Source organism: Bos indicus, chromosome 13 (genome assembly GCF_029378745.1).
Source record: "Bos indicus isolate NIAB-ARS_2022 breed Sahiwal x Tharparkar chromosome 13, NIAB-ARS_B.indTharparkar_mat_pri_1.0, whole genome shotgun sequence".
NCBI lineage: Eukaryota > Metazoa > Chordata > Mammalia > Artiodactyla > Bovidae > Bos > Bos indicus.
In genome coordinates this window covers 41,282,287-41,309,742 of record NC_091772.1, presented here as the reverse complement: position 1 = coordinate 41,309,742, position 27,456 = coordinate 41,282,287, and the positions used below count along the sequence as shown (strand labels likewise).

Below are 27,456 nucleotides of genomic sequence, written 5' to 3'. Positions count from 1 at the left end.
GAAATGAATTTTTTTTTTAAGTGGAAGTGAAAAGGTGAAGCATAGCAATAACCAAATCCCCCCCCCAAAAAAAAAAAACTTTAAACCTCCTAAAACACACACACGCACAGATAGTAGATCGGGAGAGAGAGTTGACAGATGATGATATATAGATAAACAGACAGCCAAAGGGATAGACAGATGATAAGGAGATGATAGATGATAAAGAGATGATAGAGAAATCAGCTATGGTGAATAAGTTAGGTTCTAGGCAGAGCAGCTTGCAGTGCTCATTTCTGCAATGTGCACAGAATGGACTGTCAGCAAAGGCTTCATCTTCACAGGACTACTGTGGACCACAGTGAAATCTGAACCCAGAGTATCTGCAGGTGCTCCATCGACCGCTCTACAGCAAAACCTGAAAAAGCAGAGACAGAGCAGTGATGTGGTGGGTGCTTGTTCTGCACTAAATGCTTTCCGCCTCCTACTCCCATGAGTCCTCTCCACAAGCCTACGTGGTGAGGACTGTCGTGTCCACACCTGGCATCACAGGAGATGGGCAGATACTCAGCCCTCTGGCCAATGTCCTCCAGGTGTGGATGGCTGAGCTAGATGCTAGTCCCGCCTGGGTGACTCAAAGCCCACAGTTTTTCCACTCCACTCCATTGAGCTTCTTGTTGTGAGCAAAGGGACAACCAGGTCACCTGGCTCCTCTGAAGTCACGTGTGAACATTTGCCCAAGATGCACATGCTTTGACAACGTGCATTTGATTCTTGATCTTGATCTAGATGTGCCTGCGAGTCTTCACCATGTGAGCTGATTCCAGCTGAATGCTGCTCAGACAAATGGAGGTTTTAACAACAAGATTTATAAATGCTCAGTATTTTGTCAGATCATTAACAAGATCCATTAAAGTCTGCCATGGATCCTATTTTCCCCTCTCCCTGAGTCCCCATTTCTAAGCCTTTTCTCACAGAGGATGATCTCATTACTTCTAGGAAGCTTGGAGTTTTTATTAAGACCTTTTTGGACTTCGCTTATTTCCAGTTCAGATTCTGTCACCATTGATTCCTTCATTCTCTGCCATAGTCAAGGAGTAAAGATGTCTTTCACTGTCATAGAGAATACTTTGAACTCAGCTGGCCTTCCTCCTTAAGACCACAACCCATTCTTTATCAGTATTTATTCTTTTTTTCCTTTGAGTCTCCCCCACCAGGAAAAGGTGACACACTCTGATAGAAAGCAAAATTTCTTCTACTCTCATGACTCTTTTCTCCTGCTTTTCCTCCCTTCTAATTTTTCACTCACCTGATTTTTCACTCATTCTGGAGAAGGAAGTGACATGGGCTTTTGGAAGCATTACTACAAACAAAACTGGTGGAGGTGACAGAGTTCCAGGTGAGCTATTTAAAATCCTAAAAGATGATGCTGTTAAAGTGCTGCACTCAATATGTCAGCAGTGGCCACAGGACTGGGAAAAGTCAGTTTTCATTCCAATCCCAAAGAAGGGCAATGCCAAAGAAAATTCAAGCTACAGCACAATTGCATTCATTTCATATGCTAGCAGGGTAATGCTCAAAATTCTTCAAGCTAGACTTCAACAGTATGTGAACTGAGAGCTTCCAGATGTACAAGCTGGATTTAGAAAAGGCAGAGGAACCAGAGACCAAACTGCCAACATAGAAAAAGCAAGGGAATTCCAGAAAAATATCTACTTCTCCTTCTTTGACTACGCTAAAGCCTTTGACTGTGTGGATCATAACAAACTGTGGAAAATTCTTAGAGATGGGAATACCAGACCATCTTCCTGTCTCCTGAGAAACCTGTATGCATGTCAAGAGGAAACAGAACTGGACATGGAACAACGGACTGGTTCAAAATTGAGAAAGGAGTACATCAAGGCTGTATATGGTCACCCTGCTTGTTTAACTTCTATGCAGAGTACATCATGCTAAATGCCAGGCTGGATGAAGCACAAGCTAGAATCAAGATTGCTGGGAGAAATATCAATAACCTCAGATACGCAGATGACACCACCCTTATGGCAGAAAGAGAAGAGGAACCAAACAGCCTCTTGAAGAAGGTGAAAGAGGAGAGTAAAAAAGCTGGCTTAAAACTCAACATTCAAAAAACTAATATCATGGCATCCAGTCCCACCACTTCCTGGCAAATAGATGGGAAAACAATGGGAACCAGTGACAGACTTTATTTCTTGGGCTTCAAAATCAATGTGAATGGTGACTACAGCTGCAAAATTAAAAGATGCTTGTTCCTTGGAAGAAAAGCTATGACAAACCTAGGTAACATATTAAAAAGCAGAGACATCACCTTGCAGACAACAGTCTGTACAGTCAAAGCTGTGGTTTTTCTAGTAGTCATGTATGGATGTGAGAGTTGGACCTTATTAAAGAAGGCTGAGCACCGAAGAATTGATGCTTTTGAGCTGTGGTGCAGGAGAAGACTCTTGAATGTCCCTTGGACAGCAAGGAGATCAAGCCAGTCAATCCTAAAGGAAATCAGTCCTGAATATTCATTGGAAGGATTGATGCTGAAGCTCCAATACTTTGCCCACCTGATTTGAAGAGCTGACCCATTAGAAAAGATCCTGATCCTGGGATTGAAGATTGAAGGCAGAGGATGAGATGATTAGATAGCATCACTGATTCAATGGACATGCATTTTAGCAAACTCTGGGAGATAGTGGAGGACAGAGGGGCCTGGCTTGCTGCAGTCCATGGGGTCTCAAAGAGTTGGACATGACTTAACAACTGATCAACAAATAGAATAAAAGCCACTGTGACTCAGAGGGGCTTCCTTTGTGGCTCAGCTGATAAAGAATCAGCCTGCAATGTGGGAGACCTGAGTTTGATCCCTGGGTTGGGAAGATCAGTTGGAGAAGGGAAAGGCTACCTACTCCAGTATTCTGGCCTGGAGAATACCATGGACTGTATAGTCCATGGGGTTGCAAAGAGTAACCATGAGGAGAAGGAAATGGCATCCCACTTTGGAGAAGGAAATGGCATCCCACTCCAGTGTTCTTGCCTGGAGAATCCCAGGGATGGGGGAGCCTGGTGGGCTGTCGTCTATGGGGTTGCACAGAGTCAGACACAACTGAAGCGACTTAGCAGCAGCAGTGACTCAGAGGCATCTGGCATTTAATAGACACACACACATCACAGAGTGTGAAATCACCATAATAGACTCTGTTTTGCAATCTTGGTAATGTACTAATTAATGTTCTAGTGTACTGGTATTTATGGCAGGCTGTGAGGTACTACCATAATTTCTGGAATATAAATATCCCCTTGGTGACCTCCAAAGCCTCTGAATGTCTTTTCTGCATTCAGGAAAGGTTGTAAAAATGGTTAGAAAAGAGTCTTGCTTCTGGAGGTAAAAAGGTGTGAACCATGTAGACTCTACCCTGGGCAGCAGGTAATACCAACCTCAACACCTATGAAGTTGGCAGTGGTCGTTCCATATTCACATCCCCCTGTACTCCCCCCACTTCTCCACCCCATTCACTCAGTATCTGATGTCCAATTCCTTGGGGGTCTCTCTCCAGTTCTTATTCTACTGACCCACCACAGAGCTAGAGCAATATCTGACACTTCAGAGATTTTTGAGTTGTTATATTTCGTACATGGATAACCCACCTTCTTGAGCTCTAAATGTTAGAGACCCTTGCCACTTAGTCCTGGGCCGCCTTCTCTCTTTCCGTTTCTCTTTCTAAGTGACTCATCCATGCTTGTGGCTTTAGTTACCAGCTCTGTGACTCTTTCCAATATTCTATGCTAACTGCAAACCTGATAGTTCCACTTTTCTCATGCTGCTTCAATTTAAAATGTTCCTTTATGGGGGCAGCTGCAGATCTTTATGCAGAGAGGTTGTAGTTTGTAACCACAGCGGACATTCTAGGAACATCTCTGAGTGCTCTTGGTCCTAAAGAAGATTAACAGGATCTTGGGGGAAATAGCATGCATGAAAATGCTCGTGGCCTTGGGGGCTCTGATGATGAACCCACCAGCCCAGAGTTAACATCTGTCTTTCAATCAAGCTGGGTTTGGGAGCTCATGAAAACACCAGGGTATTCCAAGACACTCCCTGCCCAACATCCTCCCCTTCTATTTATCTCTTCACATAATCTAAAGAAACAGCAATAAAAGCGAGAGCAGAGAGGCATAAAGAAGAAAAATCTCTGGCCAGCATTCCAGGTACCTTATGTGGAAACAGCTGAATAAGCAGTGATCTTGAGGCATTTTCCCATCTCATTTGGACAGCAGTGAGAGTTTTGAAAGAATTCATCTTTCACACTCAAAGTGGAGCCAGATACAACATAGGGTAAAAAGCAGAGTCTAGTGCAAAGTGGAGATGCACGGTATGTCGCCCAAAGTCCACGCAAGGCCATGTGTCCTCTCAACTCTCTCTTCACCAACATCTCAAGGACCGTTCCAACTTGTCTAATATGAGTGAAAGAGCATCCCTTTGTTCTGGAAACTCCTTTCTTTCCAGATAGTTGACATCGTGGAGACATAAATTTCAGATTCAAATGTCCTGATTTCATTCTACAGTGGAGTTATGATCCATATCATCACATTCATAAATCTTGACAAGCTTGATTTTTCTAGGGTACGTTTTTGAGCGTGGACTCCTTACCCAGAGCTCAGTTCTAAGGGGTCCCGTGTTTTTAGTTAGGAAGTTGTGCAGAAAGACAAAGGTGCTATTTTTCTTTGGTGCCGCCTCGGGAAAGATGCTGCTGGTTCTGGGAAGAGTGAGTGAGGGCTGGCAGGCAGAGCCAGGATGGTATTGGGAAGAATTTTATTTGGAAATGAATTGCAGCCAAGCAACAGGACGCTGAACTATTTGAAGATCTTTTTTTTTTTTCTTCACCCTCCATGCACATTAAACAAACAACATTTTTTCTGTTCTTGTCTTTTTTTTTATGCTTTTTGTATGCAGAAAAGCTGTGCCTGGTGCCTTCCATCTTAAGTATTTTACCCAAAATAAGAATATGTTCATATTTTCTCCTTCAATGAGTGAGGTGTTTCCATCAGACCCAGAAAACAAGATGTAACTTTGGGACACAAAGGTAGCTAAAGATGTGCTATTCTTTCTTCTCTTTTTCTCAGAAGGGACAGTCCCATCCTGATCCCACTTGGGCCACCTTCTACTGACCAGGCAAAACTTTTCCCAGGAGCCAGACTTTTTTTCTCATGACTCCAGGGCACTCTGGTGACATGTGTCACATGTTTCTCAGAGAGCCAAGAATGGCTCCATCCTTGCATTCAACATTCACTGAAACCTACGAGGCAGGAACCACAAAATCGTCACTTTTCAGATGTGTGGACCAAAATCAGAGGCTCCAGAAGCTGTCCCTGGTGTCAAGGCCACGCAATCAGTAAGTGACAAAACTAGGAGGTCAGCTGCTCAGCTCTCTCCAGCAACCCCGTCCTCCACGCCACCTCGCTCACTCCTCCTTTCAGGCTTACTCTTTTATCTCCCACTCGACCGTGAAGCCCTCGATGACAGCTCTCATCTTGGGCTTTCTTTACATCCGGATGTTGCGTCACAAAAGGAGATGTGCAGGAATGTACCAGAAACGCCAGCTGACGGAGATGAAAGATAGTGTGGCGACAGAGAAAACCAGAGCCTAAAAACATAGGAAGATCAACTTTGAGGTAAAGGGGGTCATTTTATGTCTTGTTCATACTAGTCTATATTCATGGTCGTAAAAATCATGTGGCTTCCAAGTAAGTTATCAAAATAAGAAAAGAAAACAACTCAGAAACACACATTAGTTTTGATGAATGTACTGGGATCCTTGGTGTGTTTTGTTGTTGTTGTTGTTTGTTTGTTTATGACCGCACTGCTATAGGGCATGGGGGGATTAGGGGAGCCATTCAGACACTCCAACTCAGATAGTGTCAAAACCCAGCCTCACCTCCAAGCTGAGTGTCTGCCCTGGATGCCACCCAGCAAGGACCGCACACCCCAGCATCTGAGGATGCAGGGTGCTCTTTTCCTAGAACCCACCTGTCTCTGTGAGGCCCTTGGGTCTCCCACAGGGTCTGTTGGTCTGGACCATCCCAGGACCTGGCCAGCTCCCAGGATAGGGCTTAAAGATGGGGTGGGAAACTTGGCCACTAATTGTTTATCCAGATGGCCACTGTCCATCTGGGGAACTTCTGGAATGATCTGAAAGAGCCTCTTGGACCCAACGAGTACCCCCTACTCACTCAGGCAAACTGGCCTTAGGTTAGTGTCCTGGATCAACTACGTGTCACAAAGAAAGGACCAGAGAGATGGCACAGAAGGCAAGTGGGCTTTGTCTGGGCCTGGGGCAAGTGAGCAGGCTGGTGCGAAGGAGAGTGGAGTGTGGAGTGGGGGCAGGTGGAGAGAAAAGCCGAGGGCCCAGAGGAGAGCGGAGGCCGCGCCAAAGCACACAGCCCATTCGGACCCCACCCGGGGCCAAGGCGAGCAGGAGCTGCGGGCAGAGGAGTCAGAGCCCGGCTTGTAGGAAGGCCTCCTTGACAGGTAGGGAATGTCAGCTTTCCATAGAGTAACGCTCTGGTCACCACTTGTCCAAATAGTCATAAATCACCAGTGAATTCCTGGTGCTATTGGGAAGGTTTGGACTTCAAAGCCTACAATTCACAAACAGGAACCTTTCATTAACTCTGGAAAAAGAATTTCACTTTATTTCAATTTGTGTATTTTGGTTATTTAGTGGAAGCAGGGATTTGCTGACCAATATGACACACTGTTTTGAATCAAATGCCTTTTATTATATAACCATCAGACACCGAAATGATTTGCTTACATGCTTGACCAGCTTTCATCTATACCAAATGTTTGAAGTTGCTTTTTTAAAAGATGAGAAAACTTTGCTTGTTAGTTTAAAAAAAAAAAAAAATCGCTGGTTTTATTCACTAGGTATCATGAGACCAAAAAATAAAAACCTCAAAGCTGTAACATTTTGATTTTCCTGGAGTTCAAAGTGCTACCTTTCTCCATTAAATAATCTAAAGCATCCTTCCTGAGAGAACGGAATACAAGCAAGAGAGAGTCTGGAGTTAAGTGCCTGCTGGCGCGTTGTTCTGCTGAGGGAATAAGTCTCCACCATCTCAGCTGTGCTTGGATGTTCAAGTCAGAATCATTTCTTTCATCAGACACATGTAATGGAATACTATTCTCTCCACTGAACATCGCTGCTGCCTGGACCTCTTAAAGTTCAGGTCAAGCACCTCTTTTTGTTTTTATTGAGAAGCACTGCATCACACAAAGAAAATATTAGACATTGATCTTGAGTAAGAGCATTAAAAAGCAAACTGAGATCCAGGCTACTTTCAGCTGGGACAACCATTTCCTTCAGGCTTGACCTGAGTGTCAGATATTTGACTCTTCCGGGAATCAAGGTGAAGAAGGATAAACATGCAACTTTGGGGGTGGAGAGGGAGGCCATCCAACTTGCATTCTTTGTAAGCTGGCAGCAGGACATTTAACTGCCAGTTGTGGACAGAGTTTGGGAAATTCATCAGGAGTAAAGTAGCTCAAACTTGGTTCAAGCAGGGTGGTCACCAGTAGTAGGAGAGGAGGCAGAGAGAATGAAAGAGAGTCTTTGCACAAAGGCTACCTGTTTTTCCATGTGGCTAAGACAGCAGAAATGTCACCCTTCTGCCGGAAGCTCAGATGAAGATGCAGCAAGGAGGAAGCATCTCATATAAACTAAATAAAACACAGAGGACACTGTCATTGACGCAGGCTGGGTGGCTGGCAGGCACCCTGCATCCTGACTCCTACAACAAACTTGTCGAATTGCATCATATACCATCTCTGCAAAAACTCATGCTCACATGGATTTAACTATCAAGCTGGGGTAAAAGTCCCTTCCACCACTGAAGTCTGTTTTACTATTCAGTCTGGCTGCCCACTGACAGGGAGACGGGGACACTGATAAACAGTACACATGTCAATGAGCTCCCTGATGAAAATAACTCAGCCTACCGTCCTTCAGAAGCACTCACATACAGAGCAGTTTGAGACGTTCGTAAAAATACAAAGTACAGGGACTTCCCTAGTGGTCCAGAGGCTAAGACTCCACGCTCCCAACGGAGAGGCCCGGGTTCCACTCCTGATTAGGGAACTCGATCCCGCATGCCAGAACTAAGACCAGGCACAGCCAAATAACGGAATAAATTAGAATATTAAAAAAAAGAAATAAAAATACATTCTTTAGCTAAGAATTCCTGTTAAGTTAATCACGATAATAGTATTTATATACATCAGATCAGATCAGATCAGATCAGTTGCTCAGTCGTGTCCGACTCTTTGCGACCCCATGAATTGCAGCACTCCAGGCCTCCCTGTCCATCACCAACTCCCAGAGTTCACTCAGACTCATGTCCATCGAGTCAGTGATGCCATCCAGCCATCTCATCCTCTGTGGTCCCCTTATCCTCCTTCCCCCAATCCCTCCCAGCATCAGAGTCTTTTCCAATGAGTCAACTCTTCCCATGAGGTGGCCAAAGTACTGGAGTTTCAGCTTTAGTATCATTCCTTCCAAAGAACACCCAGGGCTGATCTCCTTCAGAATGGATTGGTTGGATCTCCTTGCAGTCCAAGGGACTCTCAAGAGTCTTCTCCAACACCACAATTCAAAAGCATCAATTCTTCAGCCCTCAGCCTTCTTCACAGTCCAACTCTCACATCCATACATGACCACAGGAAAAACCATAGCCTTGACTAGACGGACCTTTGTTGGTAAAGTAATGTCTCTGCTTATACATCAGGACTCTCTCTCTCTCTCTTTTTTTTTTTTTTAGCCTACATTGCTTCCAAATACTTTGCTATTTGTTTGGTTATTTTATTAGTGAGATGTTGTTTACCTTCCTGGGGAGAAGGCCGGATGGCCCTGGTAAGGCCTGCAGCCTCAGCGTGGCCTTAGTTTCTGACTTGCACACATAAGGTGGCCACTGTATGGCAGGCGTGTCAGAAGCCCACGCTATGATGGACTGAAAGCGTCCAAAATAAAGTTTGAAAGTCACATCCCCCCCAGTGAACATTTTCATTTGTACTGGAAAAAATAAAAAGACCACTATTTTTTGCTTTTGATTTTTGGGGGGCTGCTGCAAGGGCCATTTTTTAATGAAGTTCTCGGCTGCCTTTACCCCTTGGACCAAAAATCAAGGATTTCCTGATGAGCCCCATGCTTATAATGTTTTTGTGCCTGTTTTAAAAAACAGATTCATATGCTTGGCTGGGTCAGGTCTCAGTCACGTAGTGCAGGAGCTTCACTGCTTGGCAGCATGAGCGTGTGTGGGCCCAGTAGCTGCAGTGCTCGGCTTTAGCTGCCCGGCAGTACATGGGATCTCTGCTCTCCTACTAGAGATTGACCCCAGGTACCCCACTTTGGAAGCAAAGTCTTAATCCCTGGATGACCAGGGAAGTCCCTCTGTTCACTCTTTAATAAGTCTGTGGTTTGGTAACCCAGCCCTCACCTCTCACTGGACCTAATGAAGCAGCCCTGGGTCCTGCCTCTCCACTTCGAGAGAGCAGGGTAACACGCAGCTTCAGGCCAAGGGCAGTGTGTCATCCTTACACTGTGACGTCGTCCGTGATCAGCACTGGGAAGGCGCAAGACAGATTCCCTGGTGGTGCTTCTCCTGTTTCCTTTGTCTGCAAAAGCACAATATCCAACTTGAAAAGTGGCAATAGCCTGCATTTTTAGATGCTCTACAGTAACATCAGAAAAGCTACCTTGGTTGCCTTATACAATTGCTTAAAGGAGTGAATTAAATAATCCACATTAACCTTTAGCCCAGTGAAAATATTAAGTGATAGCTACTGTTAAGAAGTGTTACCTCATTATTTTGGTTGTTATAAACAGTTCTTTTTCCTGTATCTGGATGTGCCTAATTCCAAATGTACTGAAAAATCATATCTACAGGCGAACTTCTTCGGGGGGTGCTATAAGTTAGGGATTCTTTGGAAGGAAAAAACATTAAGCCAAAATACCTTGCTTCTTGTCTTGTGGAAATTTTTATGCACCATAAAAATATGAATGAAAACCAATTATAAGTTTTCCTCAACACATCCTCTACCAAAATAATAAAATTACTCATTAAACACTTGGATAATCTTTAAATGGAGTGAGACTGATATTCTCATCAAGAAAAGCACTGTGTGTCACAGACGAAAGCACCCTGCTTAAAAACCAGAAGAACTGAGTGCAAGTCTTTTTTTCTTTGCCCTAAACTAGCTGAGTGATCCAAGGCAAATTAATTCTCCATTATTTTCCTTTATCTGTAAAATAAGGGAAAAGATGCTCTTATCTTGGAATTGCTGTGTGGGCTGAGATAAGAGTTGCACAATTACCCTTCCCATGAGATGGAGAAAAGGAATTGTTGAAATTGAAGACAATTTCAGATAGTTCATTCCAAAAGTACTTGTGTGGTGGCCTCATCTTTCCGTGAAAAACGCTGCCCTGGGCCATAACACAGAATGGACGTCAGGGTGGCTAGACTGCAGCTGAGATGCTTCTAGGGAAACCTCTCCTGATACTATTACTTTTGCAGCTTCTGCTCCTCAAATCCCAGGCCAGCTGTGAGTAATCATTAAACCTTACACTCTCTTTTTATCTTTTGGATTTCAAAAATACAAATATTTAATACTGTGATTTGTAGTCAAAGCTCTTTGGGTTACAAAACAGCAGAAGATTTAGTGGCAGGGGATGGGAGCGGAGGCTTTGGGGATTAAAAGGAAAAGGGATGGGTTATCAAGAGGCAGGGGCTCTTGGAACCTGTGAACACAGATGCCCTGGGTCTCTGGACTGTAATAAACCATAGTTCAGAGCTTTCACAAGACCCCAGGACATTCTCTGTGTGTCTCTCAGTCAAGCTTCCCTCTCTGGGGCTGCTCACTCTTATTTCTGGTGCAGTTCAGCCTTTGATTTTCCACTTCCCAATGAACAAAGCAGTTCCTAGCAACTTCTGGACTACCCAGGCCAGCAGTCAAGACTGAGCCAGTTCAAGGATGTGTTCTCCTCCAGATTTTGTGACTTTCATAGGGAAGAGGCTCATTGGCCCAGCTTGGGTCATGTGCTTCTGCCTGGTCCAATCAGAGAGGCTAGAAAGGAGAGAGTCTCATTTGATAAACAGGCTGCTCTCCTTATAACCATGGTGGCTGAGGATCTGGGATTTGGAGTTCAGTATTTAACCATCCCCACTTGGAGTAGAAATGTATCATACACACTGTGGCTGTGAAAGTCCCAGAACAAACAAAAAACAAAACCCTCCTGTGATTCTTACATTTTGTCATTTCAAAGTGAAACCCCGTATTCAGCACAGAGATGGAAAAGTTTAGGTTTTAGTATTATTCCTCCCCTCTCCTCCCCCTCTTCCATCCCATCCCCTTTCTACACCCCATCACTCTCCACTCCTGCTCCCGATCCTTCACTCCTCCCCTTCCCCTCAAAGGTGCTGACTCCAAGGAGGCTCCACCAACATGCTACACACTAGGTCCCATCTCTGCTCTGCTCCCGGAACCCTGTCTTTGCCACGGGTCTTCATAATCCTTACCTGGCAAATAAAGACTAACAGCACCCTCCTTTCATGCTGGGAGGATGTCTGAGTTGTGGAAAGGCCCCTGACCTTATCGGGCTCCTCCCTTTCACCCAGGCTTTCCTCACAACCTCAGGCCCTCTCAGCTTCAGGACCAGCAGGGATGCAAGACATTGTCTGGGAGCAGACAGACACAGAGGCCTTGCCCACTTTCCTAAGGCCTGTCTTATTGATCAGTTTTGAAATGTTTTTTTTTTTTTGTAAAGCACTTGTAGTCTTATTCAAAGTACCTTAGGAAAGTCATTCATCACCTTTGAACTCAAACATCTTCATCTGTTGACTGAGGACCAGGGATGCCCTTTTAGCCTTTGCTTATTCAGTTATCAGAATTATTAATAAATTGTAAAATGTACAAGTAAACAAAGAAAATCTTACTAGATGTCCATTACAGCCTCATTTTCAGTAATAAAGCAATAAAACTACCTTAAGCGTTAGCCGCTGAGTCATGTCCAACTCTTTGCAACACCATGGACTGTAGCTCACCAGGCTCCTCTGTCCACGGGATTCTGCAGGCAAGAATATTGGAGTGGGTTGCCATTCCTTTCTCCAGGGGATCTTCCCAACACAGGGATCGAACCCAGGTCTGCTGCACTGCAGGCAGATTATTTACCATGTGAGCCACCAGGGAAGCCTCCCAAATAGCTTAAACACTAGGGCAATTGTGGTAGACTCATGATGGAATATTATATATCCCTTCAAGTCACATTTCATAAGAATACATAGTAAGCATTTCTATCATTTTTAACCAAAATAAACCAATTTTGCAAAACACTGTGAATGACTTGACTCCCAACTCTGTAGATACAGATATAGATAAAGAACCAGAGATGGTGAAATAAATATAAATAAAATTTTTAAAGAGTTCTAAGAACACACAATAGAATACTGGATGTTACTCTTGCTGTGTAGTAGAACCCAGTGGCTCAATTATTCCTCCCTATTTTTTATGTATTCCCTATATTTTCTACAGTGAATATATATGCCAGCACACATATAGGTCATTTAAAAATATGGCAGTCCTAGACCATGAAGGATTTATCTTATGTATTTTCAAACATTGGCCTTAATTTTTTGTTACATCACAGCCAGGCCCTCCTTTTCCAAGGGCAGGAAAAGATGCTGTGGGGTTAAGGTAACTCATTGAAGTTGGAGAAAGAGATCGTGTCAGCCTCAGCATCTCAGCCACAGAAAGTGGAGCTTATTAAATGTCATCCTCTGGAGGCCAAATGAGACACATAGGGCTGAAAAAGTGAAACCCACCCAGTGTTCCCCCTGCTGATGATAAAAAAAAAAAAAAAAAAACCATGCAGGAACTCAGAATACTAATTCAGGTGGTCTCACTCTGAAGTTTTGGAGCAGAAAACATAAGTGAATTCACACATCACTAAAATGTCATCACATTTTATGAAAATGTACCATTGTTGGCCTGCTTTTCCCACCTACACAGTTTCTCTTGGCTGCATTTCAGGACAGCATCGTCTTGTTTCTCCACCTTCCTTTGGTACCTCAGCCCCCCTCCCCCTTTCACTGAGGACCCCCGCAGTTCCAAGCTTTGCCCACCTCCTCTGGCCCAGCATCTCCAGACAAGTGTCCGAGTCCCGACCCCACAAATGGCCCACATCATCCTTGGTGTAAGATAAACACAATCCAAAGACAAACATTTGGTTGCTTTCTGGACTCACTCTTTTCCTACAAAAGTAGTCAGCAAAGGACTTTACAGCTAGGCTGAAGCCAGTAAGGTAATGACTTTAGTCATTTAGCATCGTGAGCTCCTTGTTGTTGGCTTTTTTGCAAGTGGATGGCCTCCACCCAATCAGGATGAGAGTTTCTTGGGCTTTTGAGCCTGGAAAAGGGCAGCCAGGATGCCCAGCTTCAGGTATCAGTTGACTAGGAGCTATCAGTTGACTAGGAGCTAAAGCTCTCCTGGGGTGGGGCCTACCCAACCAGGATGAAAATGAGTCCAGCAATAATGAGAGGTCACAGGCAGTTATGGACTGAAGCCAGGAACACCTAGAAAACAGAGGGAGCATTAGCGACACAGGGGGAGCATGATGCCTGATATACAACTAGAGAGTGCGCTCACGTGAACTTCCAGTGCTGTGTATCATGGGGCTACAAACATTACAGATCTAAGAAAATGGTCAGCATTGGCTCCAGCCAAAAGTCCGCACTGCAGTTTGAGGCGTGACTCCCTGGATCTAGGCCATCCACTCTGTTAAGTTTCCTCTAATCATGAGAAAATTGGCACCTTTTCCGAGACCCCAGGGTTTCACAACTTCCGTTGGATCAACCACAAATAACACAAGTTTCTGGGTTTCCAAGTTCTTTTTGGTGTAATACCTGGAGTTTCCATTAGAGGTCAGCAGTAGCCAATTCCCTGAGACGTGGTGCCCACTGACGGACTTCAAAGTCTAGAACATTCTTCAGGAAAGCGTTTCTCTGGCTTTCGTGTCTTCACCAACAGCACTAGTATCAGTAACTTGAGCTTTCCTGCTATTTACATTCCAGGTTTGCTTCTAAAATAATATGTACAGCAACTCAACAATCTATTAAGATGCTAGGTTTTCATTAAGACACAAATAGATGCTGATAAGCATGGGCTATAAACAGGGGACCTATGCCCCAGGAGGTGGGGTATCCAACAGGTCAGGAGCAGAGCCTGACCATAAAACCCATAATACAATACTGACCAGAAACAAGGATGTGGGCCATAGGCACCACCTGTAACATACACAACCTTACGGCCAGGAAAACAATTCTAAAAAGAGGTCATCAGTGTATGGACATGAGAAGGTGCCCAAGTCATATTGCTGAGTGGAAGAACCAGTTTAATGAAAAAAGCCTGTGAAGTATGACTTCACTCTGTACATTCATACGTACATAATTTTTAATATGCAATTTCAGAGTCCAGAACCTAATAGTAGCTATGTCAGGAGTGTGAGGCAGTGATGGGTTTCTAAGATTGTTCTGTGCTTCTCTGTGACTTAGATAACTGTGTGTTCCTTTCATAGCTAAAGAAGTTTTCCCTTGAAATAACAGAGAAAATGTCATCTTCCTGGTGATTTTCTTGTGGCCTCCAGGAGGTCCTGGCTTCTACCCTATCTCCTTCGTCTTCAGTTTTGTCTCTCCAGCTGGAATGCAAGGAACCCAAGGCTGGGACTGAGTCCCATCCCAGACTGTGGTCCCAGCACCTGGCGCAATTGGCCACCCAGGAGGGAGTTCTCAGTGTTGCTGAGTGGAAGAGATGAAGAGGGGTGTGTAACATCAACCTGCTTGAGCCCCAAGTGGAGTGTGAGCTGTCACTCCCAGCACTCCTGGGCGGGGGGGCAGCTCTCCTCCCCAACGTGGCGTCTTCCCAAGCCCTCCCCATGGAGATTCATTTGCAGACACCTGGAGAACTGTGGGAGTGGCCAGCTAGGACCATCTCTGGGCAGGGCAGGTGGGGAGGCTGCAGGACCACCCAGGTGGGCAGGGCAGGGTCCAGGTCAAGGTAGGGCACTGGTTGAGCTGGCTCCACAGCTGTTACTTGGCACTCTCATCTCAGTACCTCCAGCTGCTTCTACGTATAGCAATGACCCCATCATCCAGCAATCCCACTTCTAGCAATTTGTCCAAAGAAAACACTATTTAATGTCACACATGCTTTGATACATGTAGCATCATGAAGAAAAATGAGCTTGCCCAAGTGTCCACCAGCAGGGCACTAAGTAACCCAGACTCTAGGGTAGTATGTATAAGCGTGACAAAGGTGATGGCTGTCAAAGTGAAGTGCAGACAACAACTGTGCCAGAAGTCTTGTTAAGAACAGATTCTTCCTTCCATAACCTGCAAGATTTGGATTCAGTAGAACAAAAGGCCTAGAGATCCGCATTTGCACATGCACCTCAGGTAATTCACTGCACACCTGGTGGGGGCCCATCTTTGAGAAACACTAAAGCAGCTGTGTGTTAATTGGACTGAAAAGCAGGCATGCAAAAGCAGAGATCCACAGAATACCAACACATGGAAAATCGTCTGAAGGATTTCCGACCCAAAAGTCTTTGTGCTGAGGTATTAGCGGAAAATTTTTATGATGACTCCATTGGAAGTTTTTCTTGGTTTACCTGTATTTTCCAAATTTCTCACAAGATGTTTAAGTGACTTGTATAAAAAGGAAATGACAAAATCTAAGAAGTTGGACCATAAAGAAAACTGAGTGCTGAAGAATTGATGCTTTTGAACTGTGGTATTGGAGAAGACTCTTGAGAGTCCCTTGGACTGCAAGAAAACCCAACCAGTCCATGCTAAAGGAAATCAGTCCTGAATATTCATGGAAGGACTGATGCTGAAGCTAAAACTCCAATACTTTGGCCATCTGATGAGAAGAACTGACTCATTTGAAAAGACCCTGATGCTGGGAAAGATTGAAGGCAGGAGGGGAAGGGACTGACAGAAGATGAGATGGTTGGATGGCATTACTGACTCGGTGGACATGAGTTTGAGCAAGCTCCGGGATTTGGTGATAGGAACCTGGGGTGGTGTCTGGTCCTGAGGGGGAGCTCCGTCACCATCCACTCCTTGTGAAGTCCATGGGGTCACAAAGAGTCGGACATGAATGAGTGACTAAACTGAACTGAAAACCAAATCACTGTCTTGCTTCTCTGGTGGGCATTTGTAGCTTCAGGAGACCTGATGGGTGCCATGGGGAGGAGCAGGGCGGCTGGGATTCTCTGCTCCCTCTTTCTGAGAACTGCAGTCCACAGGCTGGACATGGAGCTATTTCATCCTTCAGTTTTAGAGGTGATCTTTTTTTCCTGGGTCACAGGACAATCAAATGAATCAATTTTTCTCACTTCACGCTGTTCTGTTTGTTTCCTGTAAATTTTCAAAACTCATTGAACACTTGCTAAATAGCATCTAGGTTAGGTGGACGGCATCTGATGTGATCTGGATGTATGCTTAGCTATTCTAGGGTTGACCTACCACAATTTCCAAGAGATCTACACAGTAGGAAAGAAGTAGATATACCTGAACAGTTTGAGAGGCACAGTAGGATTACAGACTTTGGAAGCCAAAAACGAACATCAGTTTCAATCTCCATTTGTCTGGGAAATGTGGGGGCAAAGTGAATGTAACCTTTCTGAGCATCCCTTGGTATCCAAGGACAATGATGAATGGAATGATGGGAACCTGGGGTGGTATCTGGTCCTGAGGGGGAGCTCCGTCACCATCCACTCCTTGTCGTCCTGGTCAAGTCCTCCCCCCACAAGGACAAGACTCTGCTGCACTAAAGCCTGCCTCAGCCACACATGTGCACGGGCCCCATGCTCTGCTCACCCATGTCATGGCCACACTCTTTTCTCCAGCCAGAGTACGCATCTTCGTTATCATCCTTACCTGCTTTGTTTTCACTCCACTTCTTCCTGCTTATCCAGCCTGGATGGGCTTCCACTGCAAAGATGTAGCTCTCCACACCACCTCTCTTGAAGACTCAGAATGTTATTTATTGAACAGGGAAAGGAAAGAAGACGTCTCCATGTGGGTCTCTCTGGGGTCCTTAAGGCTAGGTGGAGGAAAGGTTCTGGGAGAAAAATCCAGCTTTCCTTGTTTCCCCAGAGAATTGGCCTGCCTGGACCTGGTGTCCCCAGCTCCATGTCCTGGACTGGGAGGCTGTAGCCCTCCTCTCGGTGGACATGAGGGTGGGCTAAGAGATGCCAGTGCACAATGGTGGAAAATGCAGGACAGACTCTGACTTACACTGGTTACCAAGGAAGTTTTTCTCTTCATATCAAGGAACCTTCAGTTGCCAGAGAATGTCAGCAAAGAAAGGAGTCGTGATCCCTGCTCTCATGGGATCTCAAAACATTTGAATGTCGTTGTCCACAAAGCTGGCAGAGAAAGAAGGCAAGGACCTCAGAGCAGCCAGCACAATTTCAAAGAAGAGGTCTGGCTGGAGAAGGTTCAGAAATGGGGCTGGATCATGAGGTTGGACAAGAACAGAGAGTCAGCAGATGTGAGGCAGCTCCACAAACACCAAGGAGGGAGTTTGCCTCAATGTGGAAGGTTACGGAGAGCTGGTAAAGGCTGCAGCAAAGCAGGAACATATGCACATTGGTAGAAAACATGGAAGCAAGGCTACTCGACCTTGAGATTCCCCTGCATTCAGTTCAGTTCAGTTTAGTTGGCTCAATTGTGCCTGACTCTTTGTGACCCCATGGACTGCAGGACACCAGGCTTCCCTGTTCATCACCAACTCCTGGAGCTTGCTCAAACTCATGTCCATCATATCAGTGATGCCATCCAACCATCTCATCCTCTGTTGTCCCCTTCTCCTCCTGCCTTCAGTCTTTCCCAGCATCAGGGTCTTTTCCAGACCTGAGTCAGTTATTTGCATCAGGTGGCCAAAGTATTGGAGTTTCCGCTTCAGCATCAGTACTTCCAATGAATATTTAGGACTAATTTCCTGTAAGTTGGACTGGTTGGATCTCCTTACAGTCCAAGGGACTCTCAAGAGTCTTCTCCAACACCACAGTTCAAAAGCATCAATTCTTCAGCACTCAACTTCCTTTATAGTCCAACTCTCACATCCATACATGACTACTGGAAAAACCATAGCTTTGATTAGACAGACCTTTGTTGGTAAAGTAATGTCTCTGCTTTTTAATATGCTATCTAGGTTGGTCACAGCTTTCCTTCCAAGGTGAAATCAGCCTTATGAAAGTAGATGACAACAGTGATAACGACAACGAGGGGCCTTGTAAATGGTACTCAGGGGAAGGAGCAAGACCCTGTCCTTCATGTCCCATCCTGGGCTCAGCTCACATCTCCCTCCAAATATCCACATCATTTTATTTCAATACTAATTCCTTCCTCACATTGTCTCAAACATGAAACACTGTTTGTGTGTGTGTGTGTGTTAGTCGCTCAGTCATGTCCGACTCTGCGACCCCGTGGACTGTGGCTGCCGAAACACTGTTCAAGTCTCTTCTAATGTACAAGTCCCTTTCCCACCCCCCCCTTTTTTTTTTTTAACTTTTTGTTGTGTATTTCGGTATAGCTGATTAACAATGTTGTGGTAGTTTCAGGTGAACATCGAAGGGACTCAACCATACATGTACATGTATCCATTCTCCCACATGGGGCTTCCCTGGTGGCTCAGACAGTAAAGAATCTGTTTGACAATGCAGGAAACCAGAGTTTGATCCCTGGGTGGGGAAGACACCCTGGAGAAGGGAATGGAAACCCACTCCAGTATTCTTGTTGGAGAATCCCATGGACAGAGGAGCCTGGCGGGCTACAGTCTATGGGGTGCAGAGTTGGACACGACTGAGTGACTAACACATATACACGTTCTTCCCAATACTCTTCTTTTCTTGTTATTTCAATTTATCCATCAAATACCCAGGATTGGAATCCCATAGTTTCCAAGGTCTGACTTTTACAGGCTGCCCCCTCATTCCACGTTCAATGCCTTCCTCCGATTTCCTGGAAATCGGTCACTGATCAATCTTGTGATAGGTCCCTTGGCAAGATTCGTGATGTTGTTGTAAGGAAAAGTTTCCAAAAATTATTACCAAGACTCTACTCTGACTCATCAAATAATAATTGTGTGGCTATAGGAATCCATGAGAGATTTTGGTACACGTTCATGGTAGAGAGCCACCATCAAGATGCTCCAAAAGCTTGTTTCTCTCCTTCTTAAAGAACATCCAAAATGGAGGTGATGAGGCAGAAAAAGCCCCCTCTCCTCCCACTTCCTTTCCCTTTGGGATTCTGCTGCTGCTGCTAAGTAACTTCAGTCGTGTCCGACTCTGTGCGACCCCATAGACGGCAGCCCATCAGGCTACCCCATCCCTGGGATTCTCCAGGCAAGAACACTGGAGTGGGTCGTCATTTCCTTCTCCAATGCATGAAAGTGAAAAGTGAAAGTGAAGTCGCTCAGTTGTGTCCGACCCTTAGCATGGACTGCAGCCTACCAGGCTCCTCCGTCCATGGGATTTTCCAGGCAAGAGTACTGGAGTGGGGTGCCATTGCCTTCTCTGTTTGGGATTCTACAGCACAAGAAAGAATTTTACCATTGCCACAATTTTCCTCCTAATATTTCCCCCTCAAGATAGTTTATGACTCTCATATTTCATACTGGGGCTTTTGAATCAAATTAAAAATTAGTGTAATAAAACATGGCTCTATAAAAGAACTCTATAAACCAGCAGTCAGCACACAAGACCTGAACTCTCTGAGATGCATCTGCCATCCGTCTCCCAAAAGGAGACGTGGGCTGTTGGGGGAAAACATGGGTCCAGGGCCCAGCGGAGACCTGCGTTCAAATCCAGCTTTGCCATTTCACGCTCTGACTCTCTTTTCCTTTTTAGTGGACTATGGAGGCTAAAAGCTCCTACTTCTGAATTCTCTTCCACTTCAAACATTCTATAAATCCAGAGTTCTGTTTCTTTTTAACATGAGGCAGTTAATACAGTGCCAGCAGGGGCTCAGTCCATAAACTGAGCGGGATAGAAACTCAGCAGGCCCACCGAGATCCCCTTACCCCAGCGCTGTGTCTGTCACCCTCTAAGTTCAACAAAAGATGACTGAATGAACTGATTCCCTCATCTGCACTCAGTTATACAGATACACTTGGTTTCGTGGCTGGAAATCACAAGATGATTTTTGATTGTTTTGGTTCAGTTTAGACATCAAAATTTTCCTGGTGGCTCAGTGGTAAGAAACCACCTGCCAATGCAGGACACGCAGGTTCGATCCCTGAGTCGGGAAGATCCCCTGGAGAAGGAAATGGCAAGCCACTCCAGTATTCTTGCCCGGGAAATCCCATGGACAGAGGAGCCTGGTGGGCCACAGTCCGTGGGGCCACAAGAGTCAGACACAACTGAGCGACTGACACTTCCTCCTCATCACAGTGTCAAGTTTCTGTTTTCTAAGCCCTCTTTCCCTCATCTTTTCTCCTTCCTGACATATTCTCACCTTCTTGTCTTCCTCTCCCGCATTCACAGTGAAAACCCTACCCACCCTTCGCTGTGGTTCCCTGAAAGAACTTCCCTCTGGGGATGAGCATCGCTCAGAGGAATCATATTTTCCTCAGATCTGTTCAGTTCTTCTTTGGTGCAACAATAATTCTATGCTCGTGGCTTAACAGCAAGTATTCTAGGTCATCAACTACTGTGTACACTCTTCATTTAAGTCTCCCTAAAAGCAGGATCCTAAAGGGATATGGAGGCAGGTGGTCCACGTGGAGGGGATGCCAGTAGGTGGGGGAGGGAGTGAGGAGATGAAGCAGGACAGGGAGAAAACCTGACAAGGTGGCAGTGGGCATTACCACCTGGGTGCCTGGAGCTCAGTCGCATACAGGACCCTCTGAGGAAGCACAGAGCCCAGCTGGGAATCCCCTGCTGGAGAAGAGGGAGCCTGGGGCTCTGACCAGTGAAGCCCGTTGGCCTCGAGGGTTGACCCTGCTGCTCCTGGGAGCGTTGACTCCCCTGATTCCCAGGTTGCAGGTGCCTGTGAAGGAGCAAATCAGGGGACACCTTCAGGAAGATGCTTCAAGCAAGAAGATGTAGGTGCTGGGACTGTGGTCACTCCACTCTCCACCTAGATGATAACCAGTGAATTGTTCACACCGATAAATGGAATATGTTAGTCGCTCAGTCGTCTCTGAGTCTTTGCAACCTCATGAGCCTGCTGGGCTCCTCTGTCCATGGAATTCTCCAGGCAAGAATACTGGAGTGGGTTGCCATTCCCTTCTCTAGGGGATCTTCCTCACCCAGGGACTGAACTCAGGTCTCCTTCATTGAAGACAGATTCTTTACCGTCTGAGCCACCACCACAGCCTGATAAATGGAATGTTTCCTGCCATATCAGTAAATAAAGGCAATCACGTTCATCAGCAATTAGAGCCACCAGCTTGTGAGCCCTGAGGGAACTCAGGAAGGAAAAGAATACCTGCCATCTAGCAGCCATCAGATAGCAGCCACTTCCCACGTTGAGCCCGAAGGATGTGAAAACACAGAATATAGGGCCCCAGATAGGTGAGGTGCATATCAAAGGAACTATTTCAGGAAGTCCAGACTCTTGCATCTTCCCATACATAGAAAAGTGTAAATTCCTTAACTTGAGATGTCTGGTTTTCTTTGATTAGCAGTGATCTCAGACTACTTGCCCATTTGTTGCAAAACTCTTATATATTCTGGTTCCCCTCTCACCTCTTTGGGGCAGTTCTCTCAGAGTTACTTGAGATGATGTCTGCTGGATTGAAGTCCCAAACATTCCCACCAAATAAAATACAACTCTCAACTTTCAGATTGTGAATGATTTTTAGTCGACCATTCTAGGTTCCCCACAGCCCTTGATGTTATACCTCAAGGGCACTTGGCCAGTACACCCTGATGTTGCATAGGGTCTGGGAAAGGCACTCATGTTTTCTTTACATGTTCACGTAGGACATGTCCACCACCAGGGGACGACAGGTGGAGCAGTAAGCTTCAAATCATGACTTGGTCTTCTTGGCAATCAGCCCCCATGCTAAAGCTCTCCAGGAGCCCATGAAGAGATTCCTCATTAAAACAAAAGATGCTCCTATTACACAGGAAATTCTGAGGGATTTAGGAGCTCTGAGTCAAAAACCAAGGTCAAAGGCCAAATATAAAACAAAACATGCTCCCAGAAGCCCTTATCACTTGGGAAATTATAAAAGGGTTTTAGGAACTGTGTGCCAGAACCAGAGGCAGAGACCAGTATGTAGATTCTCTGTAATTTCAGACAGACACCTGAAGGATGGAGTAGGACTCAACTCAGCCATCTCCTAACTGACTGTGACCTTGGTCCTGCCTCAGTTTCCCCCCATTCCCTTGGCTCTGCTGACTTACCTCCCAACTCTCTAGCCAAACTTAAACTTGTCCATTGCAAGCTTTTATTCCTCTTCTGACCATTGCTGTTGTTTGGTCACTAAGTCCTGTCTGTCTCTTTGCAACCTCATGAACTGTGGCACACCAGGGTTCCTTGTCCTTCACTATCTCCCAGAGTTTGCTCAAACTCATGTCTATCGAGTTGGTGATGCCCTCCAACCATCTCATCCTCTGTCATCCCCTTCTCTTGTCTTCAGTCTTCCCCAGCATCAGGGTCTTTTCCAATGAGTCAGGCTCTTCGCATCAGGTGGCCAAAGTATGGGAGCTTCACCTTCAGTATCAGTCCTTCCAATGAATATTCAGGGTTGATTTCCCTTGGGACTGACTGTTGTGATCTCCTTGCAATCTAGGGAACTCTCAAGAGTCTTCTCCAGCACCACAATTTGAAAGCATCTGTTCTTTGGTGCTCAGCCTTCTTTGCAGTTCAACTCTCACATCCTAAGAGTTGAAAACCATATTGGAAAAACCATAGCTTTGACTATATGGACGTTTGCCAGCAATATGATGCCTCTGCTTTTTAATATGCTGTCTAGGTTTGTCAGAGCTTTTCTTCTAAGGAGCAAGTGTCTTTTAATTTCATGGCTGCAGTCACCATCCTCAGTGATTTTGGAGCCCAAGAAAATTTCCAGCCAGACACACTGCCATCCCTAAATTTATCCCAGCCTCTTTCTTTCCTCTAAATATGGCCAGCAGTTGACTAATAATAATTCAACCATTAAACTGGCTCTTGTCAAATTTAGGCCTTATTCCAGAGATGGGAATGTGGCATCCCCAGGGTTTATCTTCTGTTTTTAACAAATCAACACACAGAAATACAGTACACTGTAAGTGACTAAAAAGAAAACAGATTAAGAAAAAATTTTTTAAATAGAGGCCTAAGGTCATCATTGATCAGGTTGCTGGGTCAGGGGTCTCCAAGGGAATAATATGTGATTGGAGACCTGTCTCCACTATCAGTTGAGAAAAGTGAGGTTTAAGGAGTGACTCGTCCAAGGTCATATTTCTAGGAACTGTGATCATTGGACCTTGCTTCTAGGCTTTCACCAAAGCCCCAAGTTTTAAAAGTTGGGATGGAGGTGGGCTTGGACGTGGACAGATCTACAGAGGTTCAAGTTATCATTTATGATGAAGGGAAAGGAGACATTTCTCCTCCCTTTGTCTTCAGAAAATAATCTCTCTTAATAATTTACTGTGCTATGCTGTGCTGTGCTCAGTTGCTTCAGTCGTGTCCGACTCTTTGAAACCCTATGGACTGTAGCCCACCAGGCTCCTCTGTCCATGGGATTCTCCAGGCAAGAATCCTGGGGTGGGCTGCTATGCCCTCCTCCAGAGGATCTTCCCATCCTAGGAACTGAACCCTTGGTTCCTGCATCTCCTGCATTGCTGATTCTTTACTGCTGAGCCACTGGGGGAAGCCCCATATTAATTAACTACTCATGTTTAAACAGGATAGAGATGCATTAACCCATTCCAAATGATAAAAGAACTAGCCATTTCTCATGGAGTCTGAAGTGAAGTCACTCAGTCCTATTCAACTCTTTGCGACCCTGTGGACTGTAGAAAAAGAGTCCTGGAGTGGGTTGCCATTCCCTTTTCCAGGGGATCTTCCTGACCCAGGGATCGAACCTGGGTTTCCCTCATTGCAGGCAGATGCTTTTCTGTCTGAGCCACCAGGGAAGCCCACCTGCCATTAAAAAATAAGGACACAAATGAGAAGGAGTAGGGCAGGAGTTGTCCACGTCTGGGAAGTCAGGCTCCTGGAAGAAGTGTTCCACTTGGATGAGGTAACCTGGGCTGAGTACAAGCTCTGACTTCCTCTGCATGTGCCCTGTCCTGGCTTTGGCAGTCCTGAGCAGCACACATGAGATTTCCCTTCAATTTCCAAGCTTCCTGGAATATGATATTGATTAGATCTCTTCTATATTATGCCCTGTAACTTTATTTTCAGGCTCATAAACTCTATAGGACCAAACACAGGCTATTTTGAACATAATGAGACTTTTCAAAACCTTAAACATGCTTCTGGTTTTCTTCAGCTTCATTTTACAATAACAAGACCATCTTATATTTAGATCCTTTTTAGGGTGCTTGGGTTGGGCGATTTCTCCAGAGGGGACACAGAGTGTGTGTTTCCAGCTGCAATTCAGGCATCCCATCCTGGTCACCCACTGCGGATCAGGCCAGGTTTTAGTTGACAAAGATGAAGTTGTGTGCAGTGGTGAGTCTAACTCATGAACAGGTGTGTTGAGTTTTGTCTTAACGTCACAGCAGTCGGCTGTGTCATTTAACTGTCCCCACCAGGTAGCACCTAAAAGAGGTGAGGGAGGAGAAGGGAAGGGGACTCAGGCTCTGGAGGTCAGCTTCGCCCACAGATCACAGGCCCCACCCACAGATTGCAGGCCCCGCCCACAGATCACAGGCCCCACCCACAGGTCACAGGCCCCACCCACAGGTCACAGACTCCACCCACAGGTCACAGGCTCTGCCCTTCAGTGAGGCATTTACCAACACTGGGGTTTTTGTTTGTTTGTTTTTAATTTAAATTTTATTTTATTTATTTTTAATTGAAGGATAATCCCTTTACAGGATTGCACTGGTTTCCACCAAACATCAACATGAATCAGCCACAGTTTACCCATGTCCCCTCCCACTTGAACCTCCCTCCAACCTCTCTCCCCATCCCACCCTTCTAGGTTGTTACTGAGACCGTTTTGAGTTCCCTGAGTCACACAGTAAATTCCCACTGGCTATCTATTTTACATATGGTAATACCTATTTCCACATTTTTATCCAAGCCCTTGTAAGTAGGAAGATCCCCTGGAGAAGGGAAAGGCTGCCCACTTCAGTATTCTGGCCTGGAGAATTCCATGGACTCTATAGTCCATGGGGTCGCAAAGAGTCGGACAGGAGTGAGCCACTTTCACTTCACTTTCACTTGTAAGTAGGAACCTGCAGGTAGGCTGACAGGGAGAATTAGTTTAGGAGAGGCTGCTGCCCCAGGAGGAACGGAAGTTACCTGTTTCCTGCCTATGCTTTTGTCTGTTGTCAGCCCCTGTGTCCACACTGCTCAGGGCTAATAGCTCAGCTTCTCCCAGCTTGGCTGTCAGCAGGGACCGGCCATGCACCCAGAGGGGAAGGGGATGACAAGCCTGGGCCTGACGGCTGGGTCTCTGAATAGGACCAGAGGCAGAGATCTGCGCTGAAGTTTTGCTTCCCACAGTCGAGGAGGCCCTCGTCTTTGAATTTCCACAAATCAAGGAGGTTCCAACCTCGGGGGAAGGCGGTAGAGGCAGCTGCTGGCGGGCACAGGGAGCCTCCTCGGGCTCCTCGTGACATACGAGCTGCTGACAGTCCTGCCAACATCTGAATTAAAGTTTATGTACTGACTCACGGGGCGAGGAGAGAAGTTTAGAGTCAGGATGTGAACGTTCTTTTTCTTTCCACGCTGGAGGTCAGTACGGGCGAGCCCTGTACCCCCCCTGGCTGGGCCAGCCTGCAGAGCAGGGCTGTTGATTGCTACTCAGGTGAGTTTCCTGCCGATGGCCCTCGGTTTTATCCTGAATGGCATAACGTTAAATCAATTAGCCCACAGACCACAAATTGCTCCTGCGACTCCTTCTGAGGGTCTAGCAGGGTCCTGACTGACCCATCCTTCAACTCCTCCGGGTCCATGCTGGCCCCAGGGTGACATCACCCTTGAACTGGCTTCCCCACATGGTTGACTTCTCTCAGTCCTCCCCTCATCTCGGGACTGGATACTGTGGATGCCTCCTGCCCACTCTGCCTGTGCTCAGTGCACTGCCCCTGCCCACCTGCCCACTCCCCTGCTCACCGTACCCCAGAGAACACTGGCCATGCCAGCCCCAGGTCCCTGTACCCACCTCTGCTCCAGCTCAAGCCTTCTCCAACTCAGTTAAACCTCAGAGCACCTGGGAAGGTTAAAAATAGAGATGCCCAGGTACTCCTCAGTGTCTCAGATATAATGTGTCTTGAGGGCAGCCCAGGCAGCAATCTGGTTTCAAAGGTCCCAAGGAGTGTGTAGCCAGGGCCAAGAACCGCAGGCCCTGTTGGCATCCAAGTCAGGAGCCAAGCCTTAGGGTCTTGTTCAATGTCACTTCCTCCAGGAAGCCTTCCAAGTTTGCCAAATCAAATCTGTTTCTTAGTCTCTCAGTGCACATGAGGAAGACAATAGCTTTCCTTTTGAAATTAACATATAGAAGAATAAGCCATTTTGGAGAATATGTTTCTATGAGTGCTAACACGACTATAGATATCTGTGACTCCAGGACACAACTGGGATGGCGCATCACTGCTTCTCAACCCTTCCTCCATCTCTGTCTCAGGAAGGCATTGCTTATTTTTCCTCCTCATTTATTTCACCATATCAGGAAAAGAGCTAACTAGCCTAAGACATCTGTGTTTGTCCTGGTGTTATCACCTGAGAGCCAGAAGTTGATATGTAAGTCATAAAAATCCACTTAGAAAATAAGGAGGGAAGGAGATGCATTACTTACACATGCAGAAGTTTGGGGGTTTGAGAGACAAGGCTGAACCCTTGGGAATGCTGTCCTCTCCGCCGTGTCTGACCTCAGAATCATGTGCAGGGGGTGGTCCAGGGTGAAATTCAGGGAGGAGAGCCATTGCATCCGGGGTGCTGGGAGTTTGAATTCAGAGCCAGACTGCTTATCAAGTCCGGGTGCTCTGTGTACCAGCCTCGGTTTCGGAGGAAGCCAGGAAAGCTGAGGACACAATGTCCTGCAGAATCAGGCCCAGCTGCTGACAATAACTGCTTCACCAGAGCCTCTCATGCAAGACCAGGTTTTTATGTAACTTGAAAAGCATGACATTAACCGAAAGGATCATTCATCTTGCAAGTTATGGTTGGCTGTAAAATAGAATGGAGAATTCTTTCCCTGTGAAAGACAAAATGTTTGTCTTCTACTTCCTTGGTATTCTTTCTTTGGCT

The 27,456-nt window shown here is 45.8% G+C and overlaps 1 long non-coding RNA gene across 1 annotated transcript; it reads right to left on the bottom strand.

The window, feature by feature from the left end:
* Positions 1–6,544: 6,544 nt before the first annotated feature.
* LOC109567785 (uncharacterized) lies at positions 6,545–27,253 on the bottom strand. Its single transcript, XR_011570059.1, has 3 exons — positions 27,005–27,253; positions 12,019–12,101; positions 6,545–9,652 (listed from the first exon to the last, which is right to left on the bottom strand). It is a non-coding gene; the product is annotated as an uncharacterized lncRNA (long non-coding RNA).
* Between the last annotated feature and the right edge of the window lie 203 nt (positions 27,254–27,456).